Source organism: Mixophyes fleayi, chromosome 4 (genome assembly GCF_038048845.1).
Source record: "Mixophyes fleayi isolate aMixFle1 chromosome 4, aMixFle1.hap1, whole genome shotgun sequence".
NCBI classification, from domain to species: domain Eukaryota; kingdom Metazoa; phylum Chordata; class Amphibia; order Anura; family Limnodynastidae; genus Mixophyes; species Mixophyes fleayi.
Window position 1 is genome coordinate 91,546,700 of NC_134405.1, and position 14,584 is coordinate 91,561,283.

Genomic DNA, 14,584 nt, shown 5'->3' on the forward strand with positions numbered 1-14,584 from the left:
AGAGGAGGTATAAAGACTGGCGCCCAGGATGAAGAAAATCCAATACAGGGCTGGCTAGGAATTATGGTATCCACTGGACTAGCACTGCTGAGAAAGGAAGAAAAATATATAATCTGACACTCAACACTCCTTGGAAGCCTTCGGTTTTTTGCATCTGTGTGTGCTGTATAAAGCATTGTGGTGCCAGGGCTGATTTGCTGCCACGTTGCCAGTAAAGCAGGAGTAAGCTAGACTATCTTGGAATGGTCCCAGCCGGTGCAGTAAGGTCATTTAAGGTGTCTCTCTAACATAGTATGTGTCTTGCCCTGTTTGTAACAGAATAACATTATGACTATATAGTTTTTCCTTAGTTCAAAGGCTATGGCCATTTGGTTGTCAATTGATTTAAAATAAAGTATTTAGCATTTTTATGAATATTTGCGTAGGTATGAGGGCCCACTTAACAGTACAGTGCCTTACAAATTAGGAAATATTTCTTTAAATCCTTGACAGATCTCACAGTACAAGAGATTAGGAATATATAGTAAAATTGTGAAATATATATAATTTATTGTTATGGCACTTACTGTAAACAGAGGTTTTGAAATAACCTTGCACAAATTGCATAATTGTAGTTATTTATAAATAGTCTAATCCACTAATATATTAGTACTGGATTAATGTGCTGATGAAGATGTAATGGAAGCTGCCACTTAAAAGGTTTCTGCCCCCTTTGAGGGCTGGTGCGAATACACACTGATACTGATGACAGTCACAATCAATCTTTAGCAGCTTCTGATTGGCTGACTGCAGATTCACCTCTGAAGCTGATCAATGTTTTCTTTATTGCTCATGCTTATATTATATGATTTTGTGGGCATATTTAGAGTGATTTTTTTTCTACTTCAATTTGTACATGAGAAAGAAGATTATACCTTCTGAATTATAGAGGTTTATGTTTTATTTAACTCAAACCTAATAGTTAATGTGTGTTTTGCCATCCAAACAAATGTTAACAAAAGATTTTCTTGTGTTTATGACCTGATTGGATGTAAGTGTATCTTGGTGTAAGCAGTGGTTGAAGTAGAAATTTAGAAGTGTCGCTATGGAAAATGTAACTGAATGTAATTTGATAGTTTTACAATGAAGCCAGTAGGAAAAACTGTGGTATGGCATACCACTGTATACTAGCCCACTTCAACCACTCGGTGTAAGTATGCCTTACGTAAACATGACACATATGCAACTGTTACAGAGCTGGATGTATGCTGAGATACCTCAGACTCAACAGATGTGTGTAAATACGTTATTTTTCTGTGCAGCTTTTTAAAGCTTTTTTTTTTATGCACGGGCATCCAACTCTGCCTAAGTTCCATGGTTGTTATATCTTTCTCAGAAGATAATTTATAGGAGCATATAGTGGCAATATCTTATTGAAAAACCTAAGATAATTTGTAGAAATTCATAGTTGTTATATGGTATTGAGAAATATAGAATAATATATTATAGCAAAAGTATATGTGTTTAACCATTATTGAGGAATATAGGATAAAGTAAAGGCATATATAGTGATTATACCTTTATTGAGGAATATAGGATAAAGTAAAGGCATATATAGTGATTATACCTTTATTGGAAAAAATTATGTATTTAAATGGTATATTAAAACACTAGAGTACTGTACAGTGTAAGACTAAAATTGGAATCAGAGACGTGAAATCTGATAATTAGAAAGTGATAGAGTTAGGATGATCTAGTTAAACAGAAACATAAAGACTATAGCAAAATAGCTAATCTGCTAGATGCTTATTATTATTACTTTATTATTATCTTTTATTGATAAGATGCCACAAAATTCCGCAGCACCAAACTTTTACACAATAAACAGACAGCAAGGATACATTACATTATACATAAAAAACAGTAATACAAAGACCAGACATCTACTAATTTAATATTATTTGAAAGTGAGCAGTATAAAGAAATAGAACACAGTGAGAGTAGAGTAAGTTAAGGAAAGGTAGGCAAACAACGTGCAAAGCTATCAGGCCAGCCATCCTGAATCATGTCGCAGAGGCTACACATGAAACCATCGCTTCCGGAACGACACCTAAAGAGTCACCAGTCTTCCTGAAAAGCACTTCTAGAGAGTCACTGTCATCACCAACTGGTTGAATCTGCATGCCTGCAATTGCATGTTTAATAAACTTTTAGTAAGCCCTGACCAAGTGAAAATGTAATAACAATTTAGTTAGTTTTCACTTTTTACTGTCAATAATAGTTCCCCCAACTTTTTTCCCACCCTTCTCTCAGCCCGCTAAGAAATGCCTCCTTTTAAAAGTGTATTTTTGCATGGGTCTTGTGTTGTTTGGGTGCCTTGCTTCTCTCTGCTTTGGGTTGACAATATCACCTCTGGAGATGGAAAGGCTGCCACTGGTGCCCTGATCACAAAGTACCACAATATTATCTGCGAGAGTATTATTATGATTATTATTATTAATATCAACCTCATGTGGTCTGCAGCACCATACAGAGGGAAAACAATGAGACAGTGCAAGAAATAACAGTACAATACAGTAAATGAATAACACCACAGCTCTCAACACTGCTACTGATAGTTCGAATGGGTAATGGGGTGCAAGGTGTATATTCAGCACAAGCTGAAACCTGTGCACATTAGCGCAGGTGAAACTAACAGACTTATAGCAACTTAAAGATGAGCATGATAATGGAGGAGTCGAGTGGCAGAGAGCCCAAGGAGGAGGTGCAATGTGTAATTGGTGAGCAAAAATAATTAGAGCAGTAGGGAAGAGGGCCCTGCTCACTAGAGCATACAATATAAAGGGAAAGGGGCAGACAAATGGTTGATGCATGGGGGTTAGCCAGTGTAAGGGGATCTAAGGGCAAGAAAAAAGAGTGGGAGAAATGGAGGTTGAAAAAGGCTGAGGTATACTACATGGTGAAATGGTTAAGCAGAGGACTGGTAGGCTTTTATAATCAGGTGGGTTTTCAATGAATGTTTGACATTATACAGACTCTTGGATTCTGGAGTGAGATGTGGTTACGAAATCAAAGTAAAGGCTATAATCATTGGCCAATCAGAGAGGGCAGAAATGAGTTTGTATGGAGATGAGATTGGAGATGTAGGGAGCAGTGCAGTTGGAAAGGGCCTTGTAAGTGAGGATGAGTTATTTGAAGAGGATACTGTAAAGTTTGGCAGAAAGGGGAGGCAGATGTGTAGTGGTGAGAGAGGAAGATAAGTCTAGCTGTAGTTTTAAGTATATATCGAAGAGGAATGATATGGGTGAGGGGGATGCCAGTAAGGAGATGGTTGCAGTAGTCGAGATGATAAATAATCAGTGAGTAGACAAGAGTTTTAGTGGCATTCTGGGAGAGGAACAGTCTTATATGAGTGATGTTGCAGAGCTGAAAGCGAAAGGATTGGGCAATAGATTGAATGTGGGGGACAAAGGAGAGGAGGAAGTCAAGCATGACACCAGGCAGTGGAGATAGGGAACAGAGGAGTTAGTGGTGTTGTCAAAATTAATAGAATTGGGAGGGGAGGAGACTCTTGATGGAGGGAAGACGATGTGTTCAGTTTTGGTCATTTAATTGAAGAATTTCTGGATCACGTGTAAAATAGCCTCTAATTTTAAAATGTTTACATGTTCTCAGATGTGTGAAGGAATTACCCTTTTGAACATTAGGACATTAAGCAAAACTCACGGACTCCTTGATTCCTAATAATTGACATGGTTTTGTTAGGGATGTCAGGAATTAAATCACAAGTGGAATCAGAGATCTATGAAAATGTTGAACTAATTATTATACTTGAAAACATGCAAACATTGACAATAGTTAGTCCTTTGGCCGGAGAGGTTGTGCATGTATAGCAGTGTCAGGAACTCAGGATAGCCCACTGGTAGCAGGGCATCAGGAATTCAGAATAGCACACTGGTAGCAAGATGTCAGGAGTTCAGTATAGCACTCAGGTAGCAGAGAGGCAGGAGCATACAAATAGCAGGACTTGGTTTCAGAAACAGGATAGCTGAAGCTCAGGATAGCAGGACCAGAAACTCAGGATAGCAGGAACCAGGTCATCATCATCATCATTTATTTATATAGCGCCACTATTTCTGCAGCGCTGTACAGAGAACTCATTGCCATCAGTCCCTGCCCCATTAGAGCTTACAGTCTAAATTCCCTAACATACACACACAGACAGACAGACAGAGAGGGAGAGAGAAAGAGAGAGAGAGAGAGAGAGAGAGAGACTAGAGTCAATTTGATAGCAGCCAATTAACCTACTAGTATGTTTTTGGAGTATGGGAGAAAACCGGAGCCCCCGGAGGAAACCCATGCAAACACAGGGAGAACATACAAACTCCACACAGATAAAGCCATGGTCGGGAATTGAACTCATGACCCCAGTGCTGTGAGGGAGAAGTGCTAACCACTAAGGTCAGGACTGAATTACAGGAACCACAGCCATATGACAGCATAGGCACATCAATGACATAGGGTGAGACAGAGTTTTAAAGGCCATAAAACAATTGCAGTTTGTTTACTGCTGCAGACTGCAGCAGGGTAGATTAACTACTAAATTCTTCTGGTTGGTGTATGATATTACCACAGTGAGCAGGGACCAGATATTCAAGCCCTGACAGGTCCTTCTGATCCAATGTAAGTTATGCAATTTTTTTACAAGACGACAGACATTGTCAGGATAAAGGGACCGGAGCATCTATTTGTTTATTATACTTTTGACATGGTTACTTTCCTTGCAAAATGTGATCATACATTGACATTCTATTACTTTCGTCTCATTCTTTTCAGAAATTCCTTTAGAAAAGTCATTCTGCCTATGGTGTCAATAGTTAACCTATGTCACTGCAATAAATCTATATGTTAACCTCAGACTTAAACTTGTCAGTCATTTTGTACAGTTGTTAGGATCACAAATCAATGTTTGTCACTATGTGCATTATCTGTGAAAGAGGCAATAAACAAATCAACTTATTGGGGGTGACAACTGTCAAAAGGAAGCAGACTATTCTCATCCATTGATTTATGGTACAAGTCACAATTCAGGTATCAATTTTTTACCTGTAAGAGAACATTTAAAAAGCGTGTATGAGATAGAAAGAAGTCTCTGATTTAGCTGGGAATTAAAAAAAATGGTCATCTTTAGACCGACAACATGTACACATCATTATTAAGTCTAAGGGCTAGATTTACTAAGCTGCGGGTTTGAAAAAGTGGGGATGTTGCCTATAGCAACCAATCAGATTCTAGCTGTCATTTGGTAGAAGGTACTAAATAAATGAAAGCTAAAATCTGATTGGTTGCTATAGGCAACATCCCCACTTTTTCAAACCCGCAGCTTAGTAAATCTAGCCCTAAGACTTTTGATTCCACACTCTTAGAATACAGTATTATCACTCTTACCATAAACTAAAGGTGATCATGAATAACAGCTATAGGTTGAAAAATAGTGCAGCCCTGTAATCCTCTCGAGGGGATTGCGTAAAACCATATGAACTTTAGGCAAGGTGTAGATAACATGTATTTGGGGGAAACAAAAAAGAGGCCAGTCTTTTAGAAACTATCCTCTACCTTTCTAACTGCCCCTTGGCTTGCATACTGATTAAGAGTCCTGTCTTGTCCTTCTGCTTCAGAGTTAAACTAGTTTGAGGGGCTGCAACCTATGTGATCCCCGTAGCTATTTTGTGGGGGTCACTGGTGATCTAACATATCCCAATTCTACCAGCATTTTGCGTTCATATCTAGGACTATTTTTTGCAGTGTGCTCTGGCCATGGAACCTGCTGGGATTCCACAACTGGCCACTATTCTGCAAGATGTCCCTGAGTGAGTGGAGATGCAGGAAAACAAACAAGACTAAATAATATATGTAACACCCTTTTCCTTAGTGTGTGTATGGGAAGCAAGGTGTGTACTTTTACAGAATATCAATCTTTACCTTAATATCTTCTAGTCAGGATTCTGTAGTATATTTATTGGGTAATATGTGAATCTGCAACACCAGAGGGAGACTATGGAACCTTCTACCTAGCTACTTATGACCTCAGTCACACAAATGAAATGTCAATACTTCAAGCTGGTCTTTAGAAGCCAGACCGGCATTATTTTTGCGGAGGTGTGGGCCACTAAATTGTATTCATTTTGTTAACAAACATATACACCACCTTAGAAAAGGGTAAATTAGAGGTAGATATATAACAATGGAAACAATTCAAACTTCAGACAAGAATTAACAGAGCAATACTCTAAGATAGCAGCAAATGTATATGATTAGTTTGAACACAATTTCTATAATCCCATTTTCTATCATCTATTACACTTAGCTACAAGTTAGTTGAGAGCATACACAAAACTTTAATCACATGGGGCCTAATTAATTAAAGACGGTACTTCTTTTTTTTTTGTTACTTACGTTTTCTCCTGGAAAAAAAATGTTACAACGCAAGGGGTGCATATTAGTTTATTATTTTGTACATAAGGAAAATACTGGCTTTTTATTTCCCTAGATCAACTTTAAATTTCAGTGTACAAATAAACTATAAAGTGTTTGTGTGCTACATGAAAAAACAGCCAGTATTTTCCTTATGTGCAAAATAATAATCTTATATGCACCCCTTGCATTGTAACATGGTTTTGTCCAGAAAACTTCAGTAAGAAAACTTACTCAATTTCTTGCTTAACTTTCCATAATGAATCAGGCCCATAAACACTTGTTGTGGATCCTCTCTACTTGTTCCCAGTTCTGATGTACACAAATACAACAAGGATGAACAAACCAGTAGCACAGTCTTCCTGAGTTACTTGACTTGACAAAGTACAGAGGATTTCTGGTAATTAGGGATGTGCACCGGCGACTTTTGAGGTCTCGTGTTTTGTGTTTTGGATCCGGATTTTCGTTATTTTTGAGGTTCGGATTTGTCTCGCAAAACACTTGACGAAAGGTCTCGGTTCGGATTTAAGGTATTGGATTCGGATTTTTTTTGAAAAAAACATAAAAAGTTTAAAAATCAAGTTTTTGGGCTTATTTTCACTCCTAGGCTATTATTAACCTCAATAACATTCAATAACAAGCATTTCCACTAATTTACAGTGTATTCTGAACACCTCACAATATAGTTATTAGTCCAAAACGTTGCAACAAGGTATCTTTCTGGACTGCGTAGAGGAGTGGGTCACCACAATATATATTAAAAACCCTGAACTTTTATGATTCGCACCAATAATTGTACCTGGACTGCGTAGAGGAGTGGGTCACCACAATATATTAAAAACCCTGAACTTTTATGAATCGCACCAATAAATGTACCTGGACTGCGTAGAGGAGTGGGTCACCACAATATATATAATAAGAAAACCATCAACTGGTTTGATTCGCACCAATAAATGTACCTGGACTGCGTAGAGGAGTGGGTCACCACAATATATTAAAAACCCTGAACTTTTATGAATCGCACCAATAAATGTACCTGGACTGCGTAGAGGAGTGGGTCACCACAATATATATAATAAGAAAACCATCAACTTGTTTGATTCGCACCAATAAATGTACCTGGACTGCGTAGAGGAGTGGGTCACCACAATATCTTAAAAACCCTGAACTTTTATGAATCGCACCAATAAATGTACCTGGACTGCGTAGAGGAGTGGGTCACCACAATATATATAATAAGAAAACCATCAACTTGTTTGATTCGCACCAATAAATGTACCTGGACTGCGTAGAGGAGTGGGTCACCACAATATCTTAAAAACCCTGAACTTTTATGAATCGCACCAATAAATGTACCTGGACTGCGTAGAGGAGTGGGTCACCACAATATATATAATAAGAAAACCATCAACTTGTTTGATTCGCACCAATAAATGTACCTGGACTGCGTAGAGGAGTGGGTCACCACAATATATTAAAAACCCTGAACTTTTATGAATCGCACCAATAAATGTACCTGGACTGCGTAGAGGAGTGGGTCACCACAATATATATAATAAGAAAACCATCAACTGGTTTGATTCGCACCAATAAATGTACCTGGACTGCGTAGAGGAGTGGGTCACCACAATATATTAAAAACCCTGAACTTTTATGAATCGCACCAATAAATGTACCTGGACTGCGTAGAGGAGTGGGTCACCACAATATATATAATAAGAAAACCATCAACTTGTTTGATTCGCACCAATAAATGTACCTGGACTGCGTAGAGGAGTGGGTCACCACAATATCTTAAAAACCCTGAACTTTTATGAATCGCACCAATAAATGTACCTGGACTGCGTAGAGGAGTGGGTCACCACAATATATATAATAAGAAAACCATCAACTTGTTTGATTCGCACCAATAAATGTACCTGGACTGCGTAGAGGAGTGGGTCACCACAATATCTTAAAAACCCTGAACTTTTATGAATCGCACCAATAAATGTACCTGGACTGCGTAGAGGAGTGGGTCACCACAATATATATAATAAGAAAACCATCAACTTGTTTGATTCGCACCAATAAATGTACCTGGACTGCGTAGAGGAGTGGGTCACCACAATATATTAAAAACCCTGAACTTTTATGAATCGCACCAATAAATGTACCTGGACTGCGTAGAGGAGTGGGTCACCACAATATATATAATAAGAAAACCATCAACTTGTTTGATTCGCACCAATAAATGTACCTGGACTGCGTAGAGGAGTGGGTCACCACAATATATATAATAAGAAAACCATCAACTTGTTTGATTCGCACCAATAAATGTACCTGGACTGCGTAGAGGAGTGGGCACTGGGCACCACAATAAAATATATAAAAAACCTTCAACAGGTCTGCATTACACTACACATACGGCTGCTCCTCCATCCTCTCCATCATATACATGTTGGAGTTTTAGCGTGTGACAACCTCTTGTTTTTGATAATGTCAGTGCATTTTGAATATTTTTCAATTTGCCCCACACCACTGAATGTACTTTATCTATGATACGCATCTATCTATCTTGACTGCGTAGTGTGGTGGCCCCGGTACACAATTTGGTACCGGGGCCACAATAAAATAAATACACCCTCCACGTGTCAGAATTCCACCAAACAAGTATCTGGACTGCGTAGTGGGGTGGCCCCGGTACCCAACTTGATACCGGGGCCACAATAAAATAAATACACCCTCCACGTGTCAGAATTCCACCAAACAAGTATCTGGACTGCGTAGTGGGGTGGCCCCGGTACCCAACTTGATACCGGGGCCACAATAAAATAAATACACCCTCCACGTGTCAGAATTCCACCAAACAAGTATCTGGACTGCGTAGTGGGGTGGCCCCGGTACCCAACTTGATACCGGGGCCACAATAAAATAAATACACCCTCCACGTGTCAGAATTCCACCAAACAAGTATCTGGACTGCGTAGTGGGGTGGCCCCGGTACCCAACTTGATACCGGGGCCACAATAAAATAAATACACCCTCCACGTGTCAGAATTCCACCAAACAAGTATCTGGACTGCGTAGTGGGGTGGCCCCGGTACCCAACTTGATACCGGGGCCACAATAAAATAAATACACCCTCCACGTGTCAGAATTCCACCAAACAAGTATCTGGACTGCGTAGTGGGGTGGCCCCGGTACCCAACTTGATACCGGGGCCACAATACCTCCTCCAAACATGCTCCAGACAATTCGTCATTGAGATCCCATTAAGTATGTTAAAGACAGACAGGGTCCAAGTGTTATTAGTTGACTTTGTAAAGAAAAAAACTGTCCCTGTTGCACATAGTCGTGCAATGAAGACTTACTTTTTCATTTAAAGGCACGATCTTTCAAGTGTAGTGTTTGTAAGTCTAAGTCATATTATACTTTTGGTAAAATTGTTTTTTTTGGTTCCTCTTTATGGTAATTAATTAGTAATAGAATTAAAGTAGGAAATAGAATTAAATAGAATTAAAGTAGGAAATAGAGTGGTATAGAGTTGTAGTGTGGTATAGATAGAGTGGTCCACACAATATAATAATAAAACCCTCAACTGGTCTGAATTCCACCAAACAAGTATCTTGACTGCGTAGTGTGGTGGCCCCGGTACACAATTTGGTACCGAGGCCACAATATAATTAAAAAACCCTCCACGTGTCGGAATTCCACCAAACAAGTATCTGGACTGCATAGTGGGGTGGCCCCGGTACCCAATTTGATACCGGGGCCACAATACCTCCTCAAAACATGCTCCAGACAATTCGTCATTGACAGACCCCAGACAGACAGGGTCGTAGTGTTACTGTTTGACTTTGTAAACCCAAAAAAATGTCCCTGTTGCACTTGCACATAGTCGTGCAATCAAGACTGACTTTTTCATTTAAAGGCACGATCTTTCAAGTGTCAGAAAGAGAGAGAAGACACAGGAGAGGAGAGTTGTAGCTGGGGACCTGGGGTGGAAGCTCCCAGGCTCCACCAGCATTGCCTGGAAGTCTGAGCGTGGTGACTGAGCCAGGGCAAGGAATGTGTGCCCTGGATGAGGGGGAGAACTTCATGCCACTATAGTGAACCCAAGAGAGAGGGGGACACTGCACATGGAAGAGGCCCTGGAGTGAGGGCTGCTACAAGAGGCATGGTAGCTGTAGTGTCAGATCCTGAGGCTGAGAGTACACAGAGTGACGTGTCAGAGCACAGGAGACATTATCCCCGCAGAGGAGGGATGAGCTGCAGTTGAGAGGTCTGCTGTTGAAATAGGACATGCACACTTTAACAAACCAATCATTTCAGCGACAGGGCCTACCAAACAACTTTGACTGAAATGATTGGTTTGTTTGGGCCCCCACACCAAAAAAGCTATTCATCTCTCCCTGTACAGACTAAACAGGCTCTACTGAGGCAAGATGTCGTCCTCATCCTCAACCTCTGATTCCTCTCCCCCTACAGTGTCTACTTCCTCCTCATCACACATTATCAATTCGTCCCCGCTGGACTCCACAACCACAGGTCCCTCTGTAGTATCTGGAGGGCAGTGCTGTACTTCATTGAGGAATTGATTATTCATTTTTATAAACATCATTTTTTCAACGTTGTGAGGAAGCAACCTCCTTCGCCGCTGACTGACCAGGTTCCCCGCTGCACTAAAAACTCTTTCCGAGTACACACTGGAGGGGGGACAACTCAGTTAAAAAATAGAGCCAGTTTGTACAGGGGCTTCCAAACTGCCTTTTGGAGTTCTACCACGTCACTACCTCTAGTTAATTTAGATTGCAAGGCTTGTAAATATAAATACTTTGAAGATAAAAAAAAGCAGGCTGCACAGACTGTGGAGCTAGAAAGTGAAATTAAATGGACCACGTTACTTTGGTGGCTATCTATGCCCCCCCCCCCCGCCCTACACTTGTAGTTGAATATAAATAAAGCAGCCTGCATAGACTGTAGAACTAGCAATTCAAATATACAAAGAAATGGACAAAGGCAGTTTGGTATCTGTCTGCATCAGATCCCCTCTCCACTAGGAGTAAAACAGAAAACTTTTCAGCCGTTATATAATCTAGAATATAAATAGAAATTGAGAAATGCAATTTGGTATCTGTCTGCATCATAATCATCAACATCCTCCTCAGCGCCAGCTACATCAATATCCTCCTCCCAGTGCACAACATTCACACCTTCATTAGCCAAATCTGTAACTGGACTGTGGGTGATCCTTCCAGCATATGCAGAGGGCGTGCTGCAAATGCTGGATGGAGTCACCTCTTCCCGTACAGTGATGGGAAGGTCAGGGTTCACAACCAACAACACCCTTGGACTCGCCTTGGGGATTTGTGATGTCATCTGTTTAGAAGGCAGAGTTCTTTGCTGTTTTGTTGTTGTTGCTGACAGCATAACTCTCTTAAATTTTTTGTAGGGGGGGGGAGGAGGGCTTTGATCCTTGGGTGAAGTTGGACCACTAGTCATGAACACGGGACAGGGCCTAAGCCGTTCCTTGCCACTACTTGTCGTAATTGGCATATTGCCAACTTTACGTTTCTCCTCAGATGATTTTAAGTTTCTTTTTTTGCTGTTTTTTGAGAACTTGGGCTTTTTGGATTTTACATGCCCTGTACTAGGAGATTGGGCATCGTGCTTGCCAGACGACGTTGATGGCATTTCATCGTCTATGTCATGACTAGTGGCAGCAGCTTCAGCATTAGGAGGAAGTGGGTCTTGATCTTTCCCTACTTTATCCTCCAAATTTTTGCTCTCCATTATATGTAGCACAAGATACTGCAGAATGTGTGAACTTGGTAATATTGCAGTACCAATGGACTTATAATGCTGGATTGGTTTTGCAAATTTGGTTATAATTATTATATATATTTTTTTTTTTTTAATTTTTTATTTTTTTTTACTTTTTTTTTATTTTTTACAAACTTGGGAATAATGGGGAAATAACTATGCCCTTAGAAGCACAGAGCACAGGACACAGCACCACTGGACTGAACAGGACACGGCACAGGACCCAGCAGCACTACGGAACTCAGCAGGACAGAGCACAGGACACAGCACCACTGGACTGATACTGCAGAATGTGTAAACTTTGTAATATTGCAGTACCACTGGACTTTTACTGCTGAATGTGTGAACTTGGTAATATTGCAGTACCAATGGACTTATAATGCTGGATTGGTTTTGCAAATTTGGTTATAATTATTATATTTTTTTTTTTTTTTTTAATTTTTTATTTTTTTTTACTTTTTTTTTATTTTTTACAAACTTGGGAATAATGGGGAAATAACTATGCCCTTAGAAGCACAGAGCACAGGACACAGCACCACTGGACTGAACAGGACACGGCACAGGACCCAGCAGCACTACGGAACTCAGCAGGACAGAGCACAGGACACAGCACCACTGGACTGATACTGCAGAATGTGTAAACTTTGTAATATTGCAGTACCACTGGACTTTTACTGCTGAATGTGTGAACTTGGTAATATTGCAGTACCAATGGGCTTATACTGCAGGATTGGTTGTGAAAATTTTGTGGTAATTAAAAAATATTAAAGTAGTTTTTGGTATTTTATAAAAAAAAAAAATTTTTATTTTTTTAAACACAGGGGAATATTGGGGAAATAACTATGCCCTTAGAAGCACAGAGCACAGGACACAGCACCACTGGACTGAACAGGACACAGCACAGGACCCAGCAGCACCACTGACCTCAGAAGGACAGAGCACAGCACACAGCACCACTGGACTGATACTGCAGAACACAGCACAGCACAGCACAGCACAGCACAGCACAGCACAGCACAGCACTAAACAGCACAGAACTAAACAGCACAGAACTAAACAGCACAGAACTAAACAGCACAGAGGACCACCTAACACACCCTCCCTCTACCCTGATCAATGCCCGAGTGAAGATGGCGGCGACTAGCGGGGAATTTATAGGATCCGAGTATCGCGAGATCCGACAACGGGATTATGAGTCAGAGCCTCAGTTTCACTTTTGAATTTGGCGCCAATACCCGGATCTGTCTCGGATCCGACTCGGATCCGCAACGTTCGGGTGGGCTCGGATTTCAGAAATCCGAGCGCGCTCATCCCTACTGGTAATCACACTTTTGGTTAGCTTTTCCTGATAGCACAATAGATCTCTTATGAAGATTCTATGAACAAGACTCCTTCTCTCTCACATAAGAACAATCCAATATGGATGCAGAAATACATGTAATAAATGCAGACTGTTCCCTGCTTTTTACTGTGATTCTGCAACTCACAGTCTCCTCCACTTTAACCTGTGCCACAATGCTCACATGCAAGGTTTCCACTGGAATGAATCTGCTTTTAGTGATTTTATCACTCTTTCTAGTGTCTCAGTCTCAAAGTTCCTATGTATCTCTCCCTGCACTAAACTCTTGATTCTAAAACACTTTCTCCCAGTTAGTCCTACTGTCTCTCACCATCCCTCCGTCTAGAATGTAAACTCTCATGGGCAGGGTCCTCTTTACCTATTTTCCCATGTTTGTCTACTGTCTGACTCCCTTGTTTGTCCTGTCATGTCTTTTGCTGCAATCTGTGGGAGTCCCCATAGCATTACTAGCACTCATCTGTGCTACTCATGTGTATTATCTCATATATTTGTTACTGGCTTCTGTATCTGGAATCTGTGTCGCCTTATAAATAATTGAATAATAATAATTATAATAACAATAATAGTCCCGCAAAAGGGTTTTTACATATAAATCTTCAGGTATCTCCACTAGTTCCCTGCCTAACTAACAACATCAAAAGACGCAGTCCTTCCAAGTATATAACATTTAAATTGGTTGCTACTTGTCTGGCTTCCACTGGCAGCATGTCCCCTCTCAGATATGGAGCTCTTTCCATTTCTTTCCAAACCGTCTCTTTCTTTCTCTCTTCACCTCTTCTTCCACTCTCCTGCTCTCTCTGCCTGGGGCTTAAGTGACCAGCTCTGACTTTCTGCTCTGGCAGACTTTCTCTCCTCCTCTCTCTGTCTCCTGTCTCTCTGCCACACTCACATTTGCTCCTCTCTCTGGTTGCAAGCTCCGCCTTTCCTCTTCCCAGCATCCCCTGCTCACTTTTCCACTCTGCACCA

The 14,584-nt window shown here is 40.5% G+C and overlaps 1 protein-coding gene across 2 annotated transcripts in view; it reads left to right on the forward strand.

Moving 5' to 3' along the window:
* AGBL1 (AGBL carboxypeptidase 1) overlaps positions 1–14,584 on the forward strand; it is a 504,403-nt gene that overhangs the window by 152,580 nt on the left and 337,239 nt on the right. The window lies entirely within an intron of this gene.